Source organism: Monodelphis domestica, chromosome 8 (assembly GCF_027887165.1).
Source record: "Monodelphis domestica isolate mMonDom1 chromosome 8, mMonDom1.pri, whole genome shotgun sequence".
NCBI classification, from domain to species: Eukaryota; Metazoa; Chordata; class Mammalia; order Didelphimorphia; family Didelphidae; genus Monodelphis; species Monodelphis domestica.
Window position 1 is genome coordinate 129,983,909 of NC_077234.1, and position 15,656 is coordinate 129,999,564.

A 15,656-nucleotide genomic window follows, 5' to 3' on the forward strand; every position below is an offset into this window, starting at 1 on the left:
CGAATTCACACTGACTTCATGAAAATGTGAATTTATTCTGCATCTGTCTGTCACCTCCTTGCCAAAAGTTTAAAAGCAGGTTTCAAAGTGAGTTTTCTGGCATCATGACTAGCCATGATATTGATCAGAGTTCTTAAGTCTTTCAAAGTTGTTTTCCTTTAAAATATTGTAGTTATTATACGATTTTTTTCCCTCTTGGTTTTGGTCTCTTTGTTTTACATCAGTTCATATGCCAACCTTTATCTAAATCTGTCACTTATTTCTTATGGTGGCCTAATATTTTATTACATTCATATATTAATTTCTTCAGTTATTTTTTACTTGATGAGCTTTTTTCCAGTTTACAACAAAAAGTTTAGCTTTGGGTAATTATATATGTCATAGTGGATAGGAAACCAAAATTGGAATAAGAAAAACCTGTTCCAATCCTGCTTCAAACATTTCTTAGCTATGTGGTCTTAGTCAAATCACAACCTCTCTCAGCCTTAGTTTCCTCATTTGTAAAATATGGATGAAAATAACTCCTACTTCCCACAGTTATTGTGAGGAATAATTGAGATAGTATTAGGGAAATTATTCTTATTTGTATATATATATATTTGTATATATCCTCATATCTTAGATATCTAAATTTTATTATAGAGATGTGCTACAAAGAGTTGTTTCCCCATTTGTTTTCCTTCTAATTTTAACTGCATTTCTTTTGTTTGTACAATTTTAAAAATTTTATATAGTAAAAATTGTGTTTTGTCTTTAATGACCTATTCTGTCTTTAACTATACTTGTCAGAGATATCTCTTCTACTTTTAATTTTTTAATAACACTTTATATGTAAATTATAGACCCTACTTCTTTCCCATTTAAAGCTATATATGTTTATATACCTATATCTATCTTTAAATGTTTCCCCTGAGATTTGTTCCTCCAGATAAAGTTTATAACCATTTTATTTAGTTTTACAAAGTAACCACTGGATAGTTTAATTGATTTGCACAGTCTCTTTAAGATGATTTAGGCAGTATTATTATTAGCAAGTTATAACCCTAAAGAATTAATGTATTTCTAAATTGTTTTCCTTTATTTAAACAGTGTTTCTACTTGTATTCATACAATTCTTGTATGTTTTGGGAAATAGACTCCCAACTATTTTATACTTTCTAGAGCCATTTTGAAATGGAATTTCTTTTCCCATCACATTCTGCTGTTTTGTTGGCTATATATAGAATAGTTGAATATTTTGATGTCTGTTTTATATCCTACTATTTTAATCAAGTTACTAATCTGTTCAGTTGATTTTTTTAAATTTTTAAATTTTTATTTGGTAATTTCCAAACACTATTCATTGGAAACAAAGATCATTTTCTTTTCCTCCCTCCCCCCTCCCACCACCTCTCCCATAGCCCACACACGATTCCACTGGGTATCACATGTGTTCTTGATTCAAACCCATTTCCATGTTGTTGGTATTTGCATTAGAGTGTGCATTTAGAGTCTCTCCTCAGTCATATCCCCTCCACCCCTGTAGTCAAGCAGTTGCTTTTCATCGGTGTTTTTACTCCCACAGTTTATCCTCTGCTTGTGGATAGTGTTTTTTAGATCCCTGCAGATTGTTCAGGGACATTGCATCTCCACTAATGGAGAAGTCCATTACCTTCGATTGTACCACAATGTATCAGTCTCTGTGAACAATGTTTTCCTGGTTCTGCTCCTTTGGCTCTGCATCACTTCCTGGAGGTTGTTCCAGTCTCTATGGAATTCCTCCACTTTATTATTCCTTTTAGCACAATAGTATTCCATCACCAACATATATCACAATTTGTTCAGCCATTCCCCAATTGATGGGCATCCCCTTGTTTTCCAATTTTTGGCCACCACAAAGAGTGCAGCTATGAATATTCTTGTACAAGTCTTTTTCCTTATTATCTCTTTGGGGTGCAAGCCCAGCAGTGCTATGGCTGGATCAAAGGGCAGACAGTATTTTATCACCCTTTGGGCATAGTTCCAAATTGCCCTCCAGAATGGTTGGATCAATTCACAACTCCACCAGCAATGAATTAGTGTCCCCACTTTGCCACATCCCCCTCCAGCATTCATTACTTTCCATAGCTGTCATGTTAGCCAGCCTGCTAGGTGTGAGGTGATACCTCAGAGTTGCTTTGATTTGCATCTCTCTGATTATAAGAGATGTAGAGCACTTTTTCTTGTATTTATTAATAGTTTTGATTTCTTTGGCTAAGAACTGCCTGTTCATGTCCCTTGCCCATTTATCAATTGGAGAATGGCTTGATTTTTTGTACAATTGATTTAGCTATGTTCAGTTAATTTTTAAATTGAACCACTAATGTTCTATAACCAAGCCATGCTATCATTTTTTTTTAAAAAGCAATAATTTTATTTCTTCTTTGCCCATGTATATTGTAATGGAGGGGGAGTAATGGAGTCCCCCACTACTTAATTCAGGACTAGAGTGTGGTAGAGATGGAATGGAGCTAAAAGGTGGAGAGAGGGGACAGATTATCTCCCCCCCTCTCTTTCCTTAGTAAACCCACACAGGCTATCTTCAGATTCACAGACTATAATTTCTTGAGAGACTGGGTTGAAGTAAAATCCAGAACTGAACTGCTTCTTCTTCCTTGGGGAGGAAATATAGTTCTCCTCCCCAAAGCTTCAGGTCCCTCTCCCTAAATATTATGAGCAGGCACTTGATCTCTAGAAACAGCTATTTATTCTTGAGGAACACACAAAATGTAAGGTAAGTGAGATGGCGGGATGAGGTAATGGGAAAGTGGGAAATAGAAGTCCCTAAGGATTAACAACTGACCCCCTTCTCCCCAAATCCTGCAGGCTCAGGCTTTGCCTGCCTGACCCTCTGGGGTCAATTGTGATAGCTGTCCTGACTTCTAACTGTCCTAATTATGATATGAAATTCAAGGCCTGCTTTAGAGGGATAGAGAGGAAATCTTCCTGGGGTGGATAACTTTATATCAAAGTCCTATCCACTCCTGTTGTCTTGCACTGGATTCAGGGGTCTGGATTCACAGAAGGATGATCAAGACTCAGAGGTTCTCTCAGACCAACCTCTGTTAGGCTCCCCAAAGAGAAGTGAGTTAACTGCTATGGATTCTCTCAGCATCTCAGTTCTTTCATTGGAATTCTCCATCATTCCTGCCCTTCCCCCGCTTGAGTTGGTCTTCCAGCATGATGAATCTACTTTCCTCTCTTACAGTATTCCTTCATTTTTTTACCTTATTGCCATAGTTAGTATTTTTACCATAACATCAGGTCAGAATTTGAACCCAGGACATGTCATCTTTAGACCTGATTCTGAATCCATTGATTCACTTAGCTGCCCTCTTAACCATTGATTTCATTTGAAAGATAATTACAAATAATATTGGTTTTAGGTAGATATTATTACCTTCATTAAAGAATAGACTATTTAGTTCTGTGCTTTCTAATTTGCTTAACACAAATGCATGCTGTACTCTGTCAAAAGGTTTTTATGTATCTAATGATAATTATTAAGTTTTAAAAAAATTATTATAGTCTAGTTTTCCTAAGATTGAACCAACAATACATTCCTGATATAAACTTAACTTTCTAAAAGAAACTCTCAAATGAAAACTCCCAGAAACAATGTAGTAAAAATCTAGAAATGACAGGACAAATAAAAATATTGCACACATCCAGAAAGAAAGAGTTTAAGTAGTAAGGAGATATAGTGAAAAATATACAAGATCTGGCAGCTACAACTAAACAAGAGAGAGAAGCTTGTAATTGACATTCCAAAAGGTAAACTAAATATAAGCTTAAATAACTTACCTAGAAAAACAAATATAATCCTACTGAGAAAAAAATGAATTTTTAATGAAATAGATGGTTTCTAAGCATTCTTGATGAAGCAACCAGGACTGGGTAGGAACTTGAAAGTATAAACTTCACTTAAGAGAATCAAAAGCAACATAAAGAGGTAAATATGTTTAAACAATTAGAAAGAACTATACAAAAATGAAGTGTTTCAAAGAAGTAGAGAAGCAAATGTTTCCTCAAGAACTTGATGTAATCAAGGATCATAGAGAGTGAAATAATGCAAAGACCATGAACATAATTTTATTATTTCAAAAGAGGAAAGAAAAGGGAAGAAAGATATAATACACTAGAGAAGGAGGAATGGGAACAAGGAGGGAATTTACTATCTAAAATAAACTGGGTTTTGTGAAGATTGGATTTAGCTATCTCCTGATTGTAACAATGAAGATACTTAGCTCTTCCTTTATTATGAAGATTAAATTGTAATCCCCTGATTGTAACAATGAAGGTACTTGGCTCTTCCTTTATTGGGAAGATCTAATTGTAATTCATAATCTATTTTTAGATTTTAATCCCCAAAAGGTGGTAACTCAGTATGTGAAGTAGATCTACCCTTTTTAACTACAAAAAGGTGTTAACTAACCACAAAAAGGTGTGAACACCCATTTCATGTATTGAGTGGGAGGTCTGTGACCCACATGTGAATGAGTGGGCAGTCCTGGAGAGGAGCATCTGCTGTGATTGGTAGACATGAAATTTAGGGGAAGTGACACAAGAGAAAAAGTTTTTTAAATAGAGGAAACAAAGACTGAAGAACACAGTGATTCACCTGGTCTTGGAGTGAAGGATCAGTCACTCTGAGCTGGAGGGAAGACAGACACTTGGACTTAGCTGTGGAACTGGACCCCTAGACTAGCCCCATACAGGATTTGGGAAGACCTCAGACTGCTTTCCTTTTAGACTGTCACCCTTGGTGAATTAGGGTTAGGGTTAGGGTAACCCTTGGCTTACTTAGTGACCCTGCCTTTCTGGAGGTGTGAACCTCCAAAAAAGGCCCCTCATCTTGAGACTTTTTTCCCTGATTAGGGCCTTAGAGTTTCTACCTGATTCTGAGGAAGCCAGAGCTCTCTCTTCCTCTCTACCCTTTATCTCATTCCTTAATATCTTCCCTCTATTGTAAATAAAACTACCATAAATTACATTTTACTTTAGTAATTCATTTTAGGATTTAGTAATTAGATCCCTGGCGAAAACCAATTAAATATTCTGAGTCCAACCACACATAAAAATTTAACAGTGTGCAAGGAAGACTATAAAAACATGGAGGAAAAGATAGTGGGTTTCACTTGAAGCTCACTTTTATGTGAACAATTCAAAGGAGAGTATCACACACACACACACACACACACACACACACATACACACACAAACACTTCAGGGGCCAGGGTAGAAGTACTATCAACAATCAAATCATCCAAGAAACAGGAGGATATGGAGAAATAGGTGGGGAGGGGGGGGGGAGGACAATAGGAAGGTTAGACTCAGAGAAGAATAAGTTACAAACTTAAATTCAGAAAATGAAACTCCAAAGGTGGTTTGTAGAGGGGAAAAACAAGCATTAATAGTTCTGCAGGGAATAGAAGTGAGAGTTGGAAAACAGCAAAAATCAGAGTTCTATATAAAACATGAACCAAGTTGCATAAATTGCCCTGATACTTTGTGGTCCCTGTGTGTGTGATCATTCTCAAGTATGTTCCTCTCCCTGTAATGGCTTGGAAACCTTTAGAAAAATGTTATTCAATATGAGGAGAGTATTTGAAATTTTCTCTTGTTTTCTTTTTTATTTCTGTTAATTAAAAAAAATTATTTTTGCTCCACTGTGCCCAGACTCAAGAAGACTTGAGTTCACATTCAGTCTCAGATATTTACTAGCTGTGTAAGTGGGCAAGTCATTTAACTTCTGTTTACTTCCATTTTCTCAACTATAAAATGGGGATAACTATAGCATTTATCTTGAAAAGTTATTGAGGGGATAAAATTAGATAATATTTGTAAGAGTGCTTAGCATAATGTCTGATGTGGAATAGGATATATAAATGCTTATTTTCTTTCTTTCCTTTCCTTTTGAACTAATGAATCCTTTAGTTAGACCAATAAAAGAAATTCAAGAGAAGGCTCATGATCTATGGCTGTTAAGTGAATATTGATCTACTTCTAAACTATTTCTTGAACTTGGGGTCATTTTCAAGGGACCCATGACTGAAAGATCCAGGGATAAAACAAAGCCCACAAAGGATAGTACGTTGTACAAGTATCTATCTTATCAGCCTTCCCCTTTTTATTAAGGAAAACCTCAAAAACTAATGTTTCTAATAACCACATAAATTCATACTAGTATTCTTAGCTCAAGTCTAAAAGACAGCCTTTGACAATTGGAAGGAAGCTTAAATCTGCACAGAATTAGTAACCCTAAGACCGTTTCTTGTTTATTTACTATTTTTAACAGCTTCTTTAAAACTTGGAAATAAAATCTGTTTTCTTTCTGAAAATAGTTTGTTTTGCCTCTGACATGGAAAATGCATCACATGTTTCCCTCAAACAGTATTTAAGCTTATGTTTTGGAAAATCCCAAACATGAAATGATAGTACTGTAAACAGAATTACAAAATCTATGGGAGTAGTAAAGGATGGATGAATTAAAACCTTATAAATAACAAAGGTCCTGTAGGATTTTTAAATTTGTTTAGAAAAAAGTTCTATATTTTTAAGGAACAAGAAACAAGTTTGGACTATTCTACAATAAGCTTAACTAAGTACCGGATGGCTGGATAGCTGTGTGTGTGTTTGTACTTTTTAGGACTGATGAAGAAGTGGAAGGGAATATCTCTGGAGTATAGCATCCTCCCTCTCTCTCTCTCCTCTAAACTCTCTATCTCATTAATAATTAATAAACACTTGCCAAATAGCTATTGTTTTCAAAACACTAGAGCATCATAGTAGTTTGCATAGACTTTGGAAATGTTCTCCTGCTGGGCTCACAAAAGAATTTTGTCCATACTAATTTAGTGTCCAGTTGCTTCAATACAATAATTTTTTTTTGTGAAAGAAGGTAAATATAAGCCACATCTTGCTTTTTTCCTTATCTGATTTTAAGTTGCAATAAGCACAATCCAACATAAGCACTTACTTTGCTTATGTAGAATAGAAGTTAATTTTTTATTTGATTTAAAAATCATTCAATGTTTGGCTGCCTCTTATTTTTGCCTTTTCACAACAGCATTGTTTTAGATAGTAAATTCCCAAAGAGTGAATAACTGTTTGAAAACTCATTTTACAAACCATCTCCTTATCACACTATTATACACAGGTAGTTGATAAGGAAGAAAAAGATATTAAATAACTCCCAAGAAATTTTTTGGGCAAAAAATTTTAATAGAAACTGTCAAGAAGCAAAATTAGAACTCCAAGTAGATAGTCATTGGGTATTTTCTTTTTCCTTCTTTATTTTGAATTTTATTGATAACTTTTTTTTACATCATCTTAATTTCCAAATGAATACTTCCCCCATACACAACCATCCAGCCATTCCTTGTGACAAAGAATAAAAAAGAGAGACTAGGTCAGTGAAACTAACCCACATATCAGCTAGATATGGTAGAAGATGTATTCTAACATACTCATAGACTGCTATAAAGAAAGGAGAGATCGCTATTTTTTTTTGTCTCTTCTTTAAGGTCCTTAGTGGCTTGGACTTTAGCATCTCTACCACAGTACCTCGCACATAGAAGGCACTTAATAAATAGTGAATTAATGTCTGTGGTCAAAGACAACTCCAAAGGTCAAAGGCAATTGCCATAATTGCATAGTATTCAATTTGCTTTGTTTGGAATTTTTGTTCTTGCCATTCACATAGTTGTAATCATATACATTGGTGTGCAAGGGATATTGAAGGAGGACTAACATTATCCTTTTCAGTGTTGTTTACCCAGCTTTGGTGTCCATCTACCACACAACTCACCTGTGGCTCCAATAAGCTGTAGCATGTGCAGCAGCCACACTTCAGTAAAACTATTTTGGCAGATAGGCTAAACCAAGTTGAGGGTAGCTGACAGGCTTTAAATCTGTTGGTGCTCTTGGGGGATGTCTATCCTGTAAACCTTAAAATTTCACAGACTTATGAATGTTAAAAATTTTACTCCACATTGAGGAATCCTCCAATTCCCTACTTGAAATAATTCCCTACCAGATAGTGAGAACTCTACTTGAATGTGAAAACTCCTTGCTATGGGAGTATCCCTACTCCACCCCTACTTAAGACTGCTTTAGGGGAGAAAACTCCTTGCTATGGGAGGACCTCGATTCCACCTGTACTTAAGACTACTTTAGGGCAGAAAACTCCTTGCTAAACAATGAAAGTACTTGAAAACCATACTTATAAAGGAAAGGAGTTCTTTGAGCCATGCCTATTTTTGGAATTGATACAATGGGATGCTAGGTACCTATAAAGGTGGGGCAACGTGTAAACTACTTAGACCTAAAAGGTGAAAACTTACTCAGAGGTTTTCTCTTAATGAAATTAGTCGACACAGCAGCATTTTTTTTCTGACTTACTAATGGGCTGTCTTTTGGAAAACATCTTCAGTGATTGGTAGATGGAAGAACTTAGGGGAGGTGACATAGGAGATTTTGCCCTTAAAAATAACAGCTCAGAGAAGAGCTGGAAATCATTCTGAAACATGCAGATTCAGGAGGACTCATTCTGAAACATTCAGATTGAGGAAGGGCTGATTCTGAAACATTCAGATGGAGGAGGGAGCTGGTAAAAGCAGCTGAGATGATGCTGGCCTGGTGTCACTAGAATCCTTGCTTAGGCAGACCTTGTGGTGAGTGTTAAAAGACTGACTGACTGATCTCTCTCTCTCTCTTAAGACTCAGGTCTAGGCCATGTTGGCTTAAGGCCCTTCATACTTATTTCCTTTTTCTCTCTTTCTCTCTTTTCTTTAATTCCACATTTATATTAATTAAAATCTCTATAAAACCCAATTGACTTAGGTATTTGAATAATTGGGAATATTTCCCTGGTGACCACCTTATATTTGATTTAAAAACCAAGACACTGTAGTGAAACATTTTCTATGGTCAAAATTTATTCACCCTCTCTTATATCTATCACAATTTATATCTTCCACCATTTTAACTCACTACAGTTTATGGACTTCACTATTTTAAATCTTACAATCCCAAGCAGCAGAATGGAAGGACAAGAACAATTTGTTCTAACAGCCATGAAGGTGGTTGAAGCAAGAGTTGTGGAGCACTTAGAGCTTGGTAAAACACAGAAGACACTCTGTCAACCACTGCATCCCAGGCTATTCCGGTCATCTTGTCACTGGAATTTGAAGACTCTGAAAGACAGAGTGAGACTGACAATTTAGTGCAATTCTGACTCACTCAAGTCTAATTCATGCACAAGTCATGACATCACTCATCACAACATCACTGGTCCTTAATAAAAAAAAAAGAAGGACTAACAACAACTAGTCATTGTATATATTGATTCCCTGGTTCTGTTTATTTCATTCTGCATTTAGCTTATATGTCTTCCTATTCTTTTTTTGAATATTTCATATTTGTTGTTTATTATGGCATAGTAATAATCTATCCCATGAATGTACTACAATTTGGTTATCCCCAGGGAATGGGAATGATCTTTGTTTCCTGTTCTTTGCCACCATAAAATCAGTAGGTATTTTCCCTTGCTTTGATATAAATTGTTTTGAAAGAGCTGTTTGGGTCAGGCATTTGGTTTTTATAGTTTATGTATAATTTAAATATTCTATACTTCTCTGTAGAGGAATTCTTGATTTTAAATTCTGTTTTAATCATTAAATTTAGCACTTTTACTCCATGTGAAGTTTTTCCTGTTATTAGCTACCTATATTATAATAATTGTCCTTATCTAACTAAATGTTTTTCTTTTACCTAGGCTCATCCTTCTAAGGTCATCCATTTAATCATTTTCACCCTTATTTGCAAAGCTTTGTCAGTTTATCCAACTTTTTTCATATCCCCATCTACTAGTCTATTTACTGCTCTCCCAATTTGCATCGCACTTATGGGCAGGGCCTTGAGATTCTGACTACTTATTCACATATAATTTTAGCCCTAGTGTATGCCTAAGTTTACAACCTTATTACTTTCTGTGATAAAAACCTAGACTGGAAGAGGTCAGTTAGGTAAAAAATGGCTCTATCCACCCCATTATGTACTGTTTTTCAGTTCGTGATGAGCAGCTATTTATTTCTTGACCTTAAAAAAACACGGTATGAAGTCATATGGCCACTAACAATTCTATGTTGTCTCACATTTTTATTTTTATGAATATTGAGTCTATAATTCTCCTGTTTCTTAAAGGGGAAGTTGAGATTGGTCTTTGGAATATTTTTATAAAACTCTCAATCCCTCCCCTTTCCACTCCAACCAGTTATGATTGCTGTTTTTTTTTTGTTTTTTTATTAACTTGCTTCCATTTCTGACATTATGGAGTCTGAGTAACTAAAAAAGTAAGTTGGTAAATTGCCTTTTTAGTATTTCTAAGAGGTTATTTTGATCATAGTTATTTTTATAGGTAACTACTTTTACAGGAAAATAAAATGTGTTCCTTCTTACCTAGTGTTTTGTTTTGCTTTATCTTTTGGGTTAGAAACGACACCTTTAAATAGTTTTGTTATTTCCTTTTACCACAGCATTGTGGTAATAAATACTCTTTAATTTCTGTTTGTTCAGAAGAAGCAGATGGCTGGCAAAATAAGTGGTGTTTTTGGTTTTGTTTTAATAAAGCTTACTTAACTGAAATAACTCTAATTTACATAATATTTTTCTGTTTACAGAGTGCTTCCCTCACATCAATCCTGTGAAATAGGTACTGCTAGCATTACCATCCTGATTTTATAGATGAGGAAACTGAGGTATAGAGAAGTGTCATAATTAGTTCAAGGTTTTACAGATATTTCTTGAGCCAGAACTCCAGTGCTTTTTGCACTAATACATGCTCCCTCTGGAAGAGAAAAGAAAGAAGGAAGGAAGGAAGGAAGGAAGGAAGGAAGGAAGGAAGGAAGGAAGGAAGGAAGGAAGGAAGGAAGGAAGGAAGGAAGGAAGGAAGGAAGGAAGGAAGAAAGGAAGGAAGGAAGGAAAGAAGGGAGGGAGGGAGGAAGGAAGGAAGGAAGGAAGGAAGGAAGGAAGGAAGGAAGGAAGGGAGGAAGGGAGGAAGGGAGGAAGGGAGGAAAGAAAGAAGGGAGGGAGGGAGGGAGGAAGGAAGGAAGGAAGGAAGGAAGGAAGGAAGGAAGGAAGGAAGGAAGGAAGGAAGGAAGGAAGGAAGGAAGGAAGGAAGGAAGGAAGGAAAGAAGGGAGGGAGGGAGGAAGGAAGAAAGGGAGGAAGGAAAGAAGGGAGGGAGGGAGGAAGGAAGAAAGGGAGGAAGGAAGGAAAGAAGGAAGGAAGGAAGGAAGGAAGGAAGGAAGGAAGGAAAGGAGAAAAAAGAAAAATATTTTTTCAAGGCAACAAAGCAGGTTTTAATTTATCTGCCAACCCAAAACATTCTACTACATATCTGAAAAATAAAATGTAAGTCTAACGTAGCACAGACAAATTGTCCATGAAATTGAACTTTTAAAACTCAGTAAAGGGTAATTACCATTCCCATATTCTAATACAGAAAGAAGTTACTTTTAAGATAATAGTCATTATAACAGATCTTTAGCTGATCAAACTCTTTTACCACAGCCCTATTCAAGGGCCTCACTGTCATGGCATGGTGATGATCCTGGGTTTTCAAAGGCCCTGGAAGTGGAGCATGAGATTAGACAGGCTCTACCAAGCTGGAAAGGTTTTGAAACAGGCTCAGCAACAAACCACATGTCTGACCAATATCATTTAACACTTGTTTACTTTCTAGAAATCTGGAAATGTGGGATGAAGGCATATAATAATTTGTCCCTTGCCCTGCCAGCTTCTGCTAGAACAATGGATCCTAGAAAAGAGAAATCCAGGGATGATACAGCACTGGCCTGGGAGGACAGCTTTGTGCTGCTACTCAAGTTGACCTTTCTTGGTTCAGAAATGACTTATCTCTTAGCACGGAGTAGCATTGTGAATCTGTTCCTCTTCCCATTTTCACCCTCCACAAGATGGGGTACAGAGGATAGAGCTAGGCTTGGAGTCAAGAGAACATTTTCCAAATCTAGCCTCACACACTTACTAGTTGGGTGATCCTGGGCAAATCATTTAACCTCTGCTTGCCAGTTTCCTCATCTGTAACTACATTATTGAATTGATGACACAACTTTCTATTACTAACAGGATACTTCCACAGTTAAAGTTAAATGGACAGTCTCTTAAAATGGTGCAGAATTCTGCCAAAACAATGGTAAGATCTGCCTCTTTTTGTCTCCCTGGAGTTTAGGTGTCTGGCACAAAGTTAGTGCTTAATAAATGTTTATCAAATTGAATTGAAATGGAGCTTAAAATGCAGGGGGTTTAACTCGGCCTCCAGCCTTCAGGGGAGCAGAAAGCAGGTTTTAGAGACTAGCAAGAAGGAAACCCACTACTTGACTAGAGAGTGAATGTGAGGTCACCTAGGATTTTGGCTCTTCCCTTCTCTTCAGTTCTTCTTTCTTCTCAGACAGGCAGTCCTTTAATTTTCCCTTTCTCTGTGGGGAAAGACCGCATGGTCTAGTGTTAATGCAGACTCCATGGTATCCAGCATGGGCAGGGTACATGTTGAATGGAGCTCAGTCCAGACTGGACAATAGCTGCCTTAGCTCCTTTCAACCACTGGACACAAGATCTGAAGAGTTACTCAATGGGAAGAGAAGTCAGTGTTCATTGGGAGCACTGTTAGAAGAACTCTCAAGAGCAATGCTCTTGACAAAATACTGACAAAATATGACTGTCATTTTTTTCTCCTTATTGGCTACCAGAACCTGGCAAAAGAATGTCAGCTCTTTGTGGACAGAAAATGATAGACCTGGAGTCAGGAAGACTCATGTTTCCTAGTCTAAATCTAGCCTCAGACACGTAATGGCTGTGTGACCTTGGGCAAGTCTACGCCTGCTTGCCTCAGTTTTCTCATCTGAAGATTGACCGGGGAAGGCAAGGCAAACCACTTTAGTATCTTTGCCAAGAAGACCCCAGATGGGGTTGCAAAGAGTCAGACATGACTGAAAAAGGACTGAACTACAAAAGAGAACTTGGAGGATCCTGAATGACTGGTGAGAATGAGGGAAGGGGTATTGTAAAGCATTAAAAAAGGATTTAGAAAGAGGATAGAGAGGTCAAAAGGTAGATTTGACTTCTTTCACAACTTTGTCTAGTATTTACCTTGACTTGCACTGTAATATATCAAGTTCAAAGCATCATACAGGGTATTTCAAAAGTCTTGGTGCAATTGTAAATTATTAAAATTATTATTGAAATGAATGTATTATTTAAACATTATTTTATATATTATGTTATTTCTTTATAATTATACATCTTAAATAGTATTTAAATGATTTAAATGTACTTTAAGTTGTACTGAGATTTTTGGGACACCCTATATAATATTGCTAAAAAGTTTGTGTGAACTGATGTGTATTTTGTGTATATCACTAGAAACAGCAACCATACACTAAATTTTTATATTAGGAATGGAAACATTGAGAACATGTGCTAGTTTAATACAGAGAGATAATGTAGGATCATAAGAAAGAGACCTCAGAGGTCAACTAATACAGATTCAGCAACAGAAATTTACTAAGCACCTACCATGCCAGGCACTTTGTTCAGTACTGAGGATGCAGAATTTATGAAGTGGCACAGTCATTAACCTTTAGGGATTTACATTCTTCAGATGAGGAATGGCCCAGGGAGGCCAGAAGTCCATTGGTAGTAAGGGCATAGGACTTGGATTCAGTGTCAGATCTGCTGCTTTCAAAATCAGGGCTATTTGCTCCTATGCCATGCTACCATCCTACTTTCACACCTGGAGAGTCTGGTTCAGGATCTCAAAGGTCAAAAACAGCCATAACAATGTCTAACTTAACTAGAGAACTATTGTTAGTTTGGTTCTTTGCTTTGTGTATTTTTTTTAAGTTGGATCTAATATTTCACTGTTAGGGAACTTCTGGTTAGGAACCCCTGTCTCATACACTTACTGACTGCATGATCTTGGGTAAGTCATTTAGGTTCTCTATGCCTTGATTTCATCATCTGTAAAATGAGGCTAATAATAGGGCTTGTCTCTGAACTGGTTCAGCCACCTTGAATTCATCAATTATGAACAGGTCAGATAAACACTAGGGTTGATGGAATTATTTTGGTATCAGGGGCCACATTCACCAAACAAGCATTCATGGACATTCATCTTTTAATTCTGTCTATAGACCCACTTCTTCCTGTGGTGGGGAGGGAAGGGGCCTAATACAATCATGCTGTGCAACTCTACTGAGTTGAAGGTGACCATAATTAGGTCTGACAATTAAAAAACTATAGCAGAACCATTGATTTCCACCTCTTCTTCAACCAATCCTCTTTTATAATCATCATCATCAAAATACAACCAGCATTTATATGGTACTTTAAGGTTTACAAAATGCTTTACCTACATTATCTCATTTCCACATAATAATCCTGTGAGATAGGTATTATCATCATTTTACAAATGAAGAAACTGAGGCCGCAACATTGATGTGACTTGTCTGGTTCTGATCACATGGAGTAGCAAGTATTCCAGGCAGAATTAGAACTGAAGGCATTCCATTTTTAAAGTCCCAAATTCTGTCTAATGTACCACCTATCTTCATTAGCAGGAATAGTAAAAGAGGAATAGTAAAAAAGAGAGGGGAAAATAAAATTACAAACAGAATAATAAGTTCCCAAATAAGTAAGAGCTAAATACTCTCAATCATATTACAGAAAAATGTTGTCTTCTTTAGTATACTATATACTATAGTTTATACTATACTGCTTGTGGAAAAAAAGTTATACATTTCTGTTTAGTTCATGGCTTTTTATCCTTAGAGGAAAAATACCAAACAGCTAAAATGATCTAAAAGAAATCCACCACTTATTATAAAACGTCTTAAAATGGTGTAGCATCTACATCTTATGAATCCTCTTACATTCTAGAACAACATCACACAACTGGGCTACCATACATCAGCTCTAACTGAAGGATACTCTGAGTGGTACTGAATAGGCTTCTAAACATGTTGAATGAGATACATGGATTTTTAAATGGCTTGTTGCATAGTGTTAATTGTAATCAGAGAAGGACTTACTGAGTTTAATAAAAAAAATTTTAAGTAGTTTTATGTCCAAGTCATTAGGAAATACTAATTTAGTAAAGATTTACATTTCCTTAAATGGAATGTAAAAGTGTACTCTGTCTTCAAAGGTGAATATTTGTGAGGCAGGAAGAAATCAGGCAGAAGTGAAAACAAAGTAATGTAAATGCCATCATATTAATAATTTACCAATAATGGTGATGATGATGAGGATAGCGAGCATTTTTATAGCACCTTCTATGTGCCAGGCACTATGCTAAACACTTTATCCAACATTATCTCATTTTTACCTCACAACAATCCTGGAAGGTTAGGTGCTTTTATTATCCCCATTTTACAGTTGAGGAAATTGAAGCAAGCAGATGTAAGATGACTTGTCTGAGGTCACACAGCTAGTAACTGAGACTTTCTTTGAGCACTGACCTTCTTGACTCCTGGCCCTTGCTCTCATGACTGCACCACCAAACTACATTTAGTTTATTTTGTCCTTTGAAAAGTTTTCCATATTCATTCTCCAGTACTAG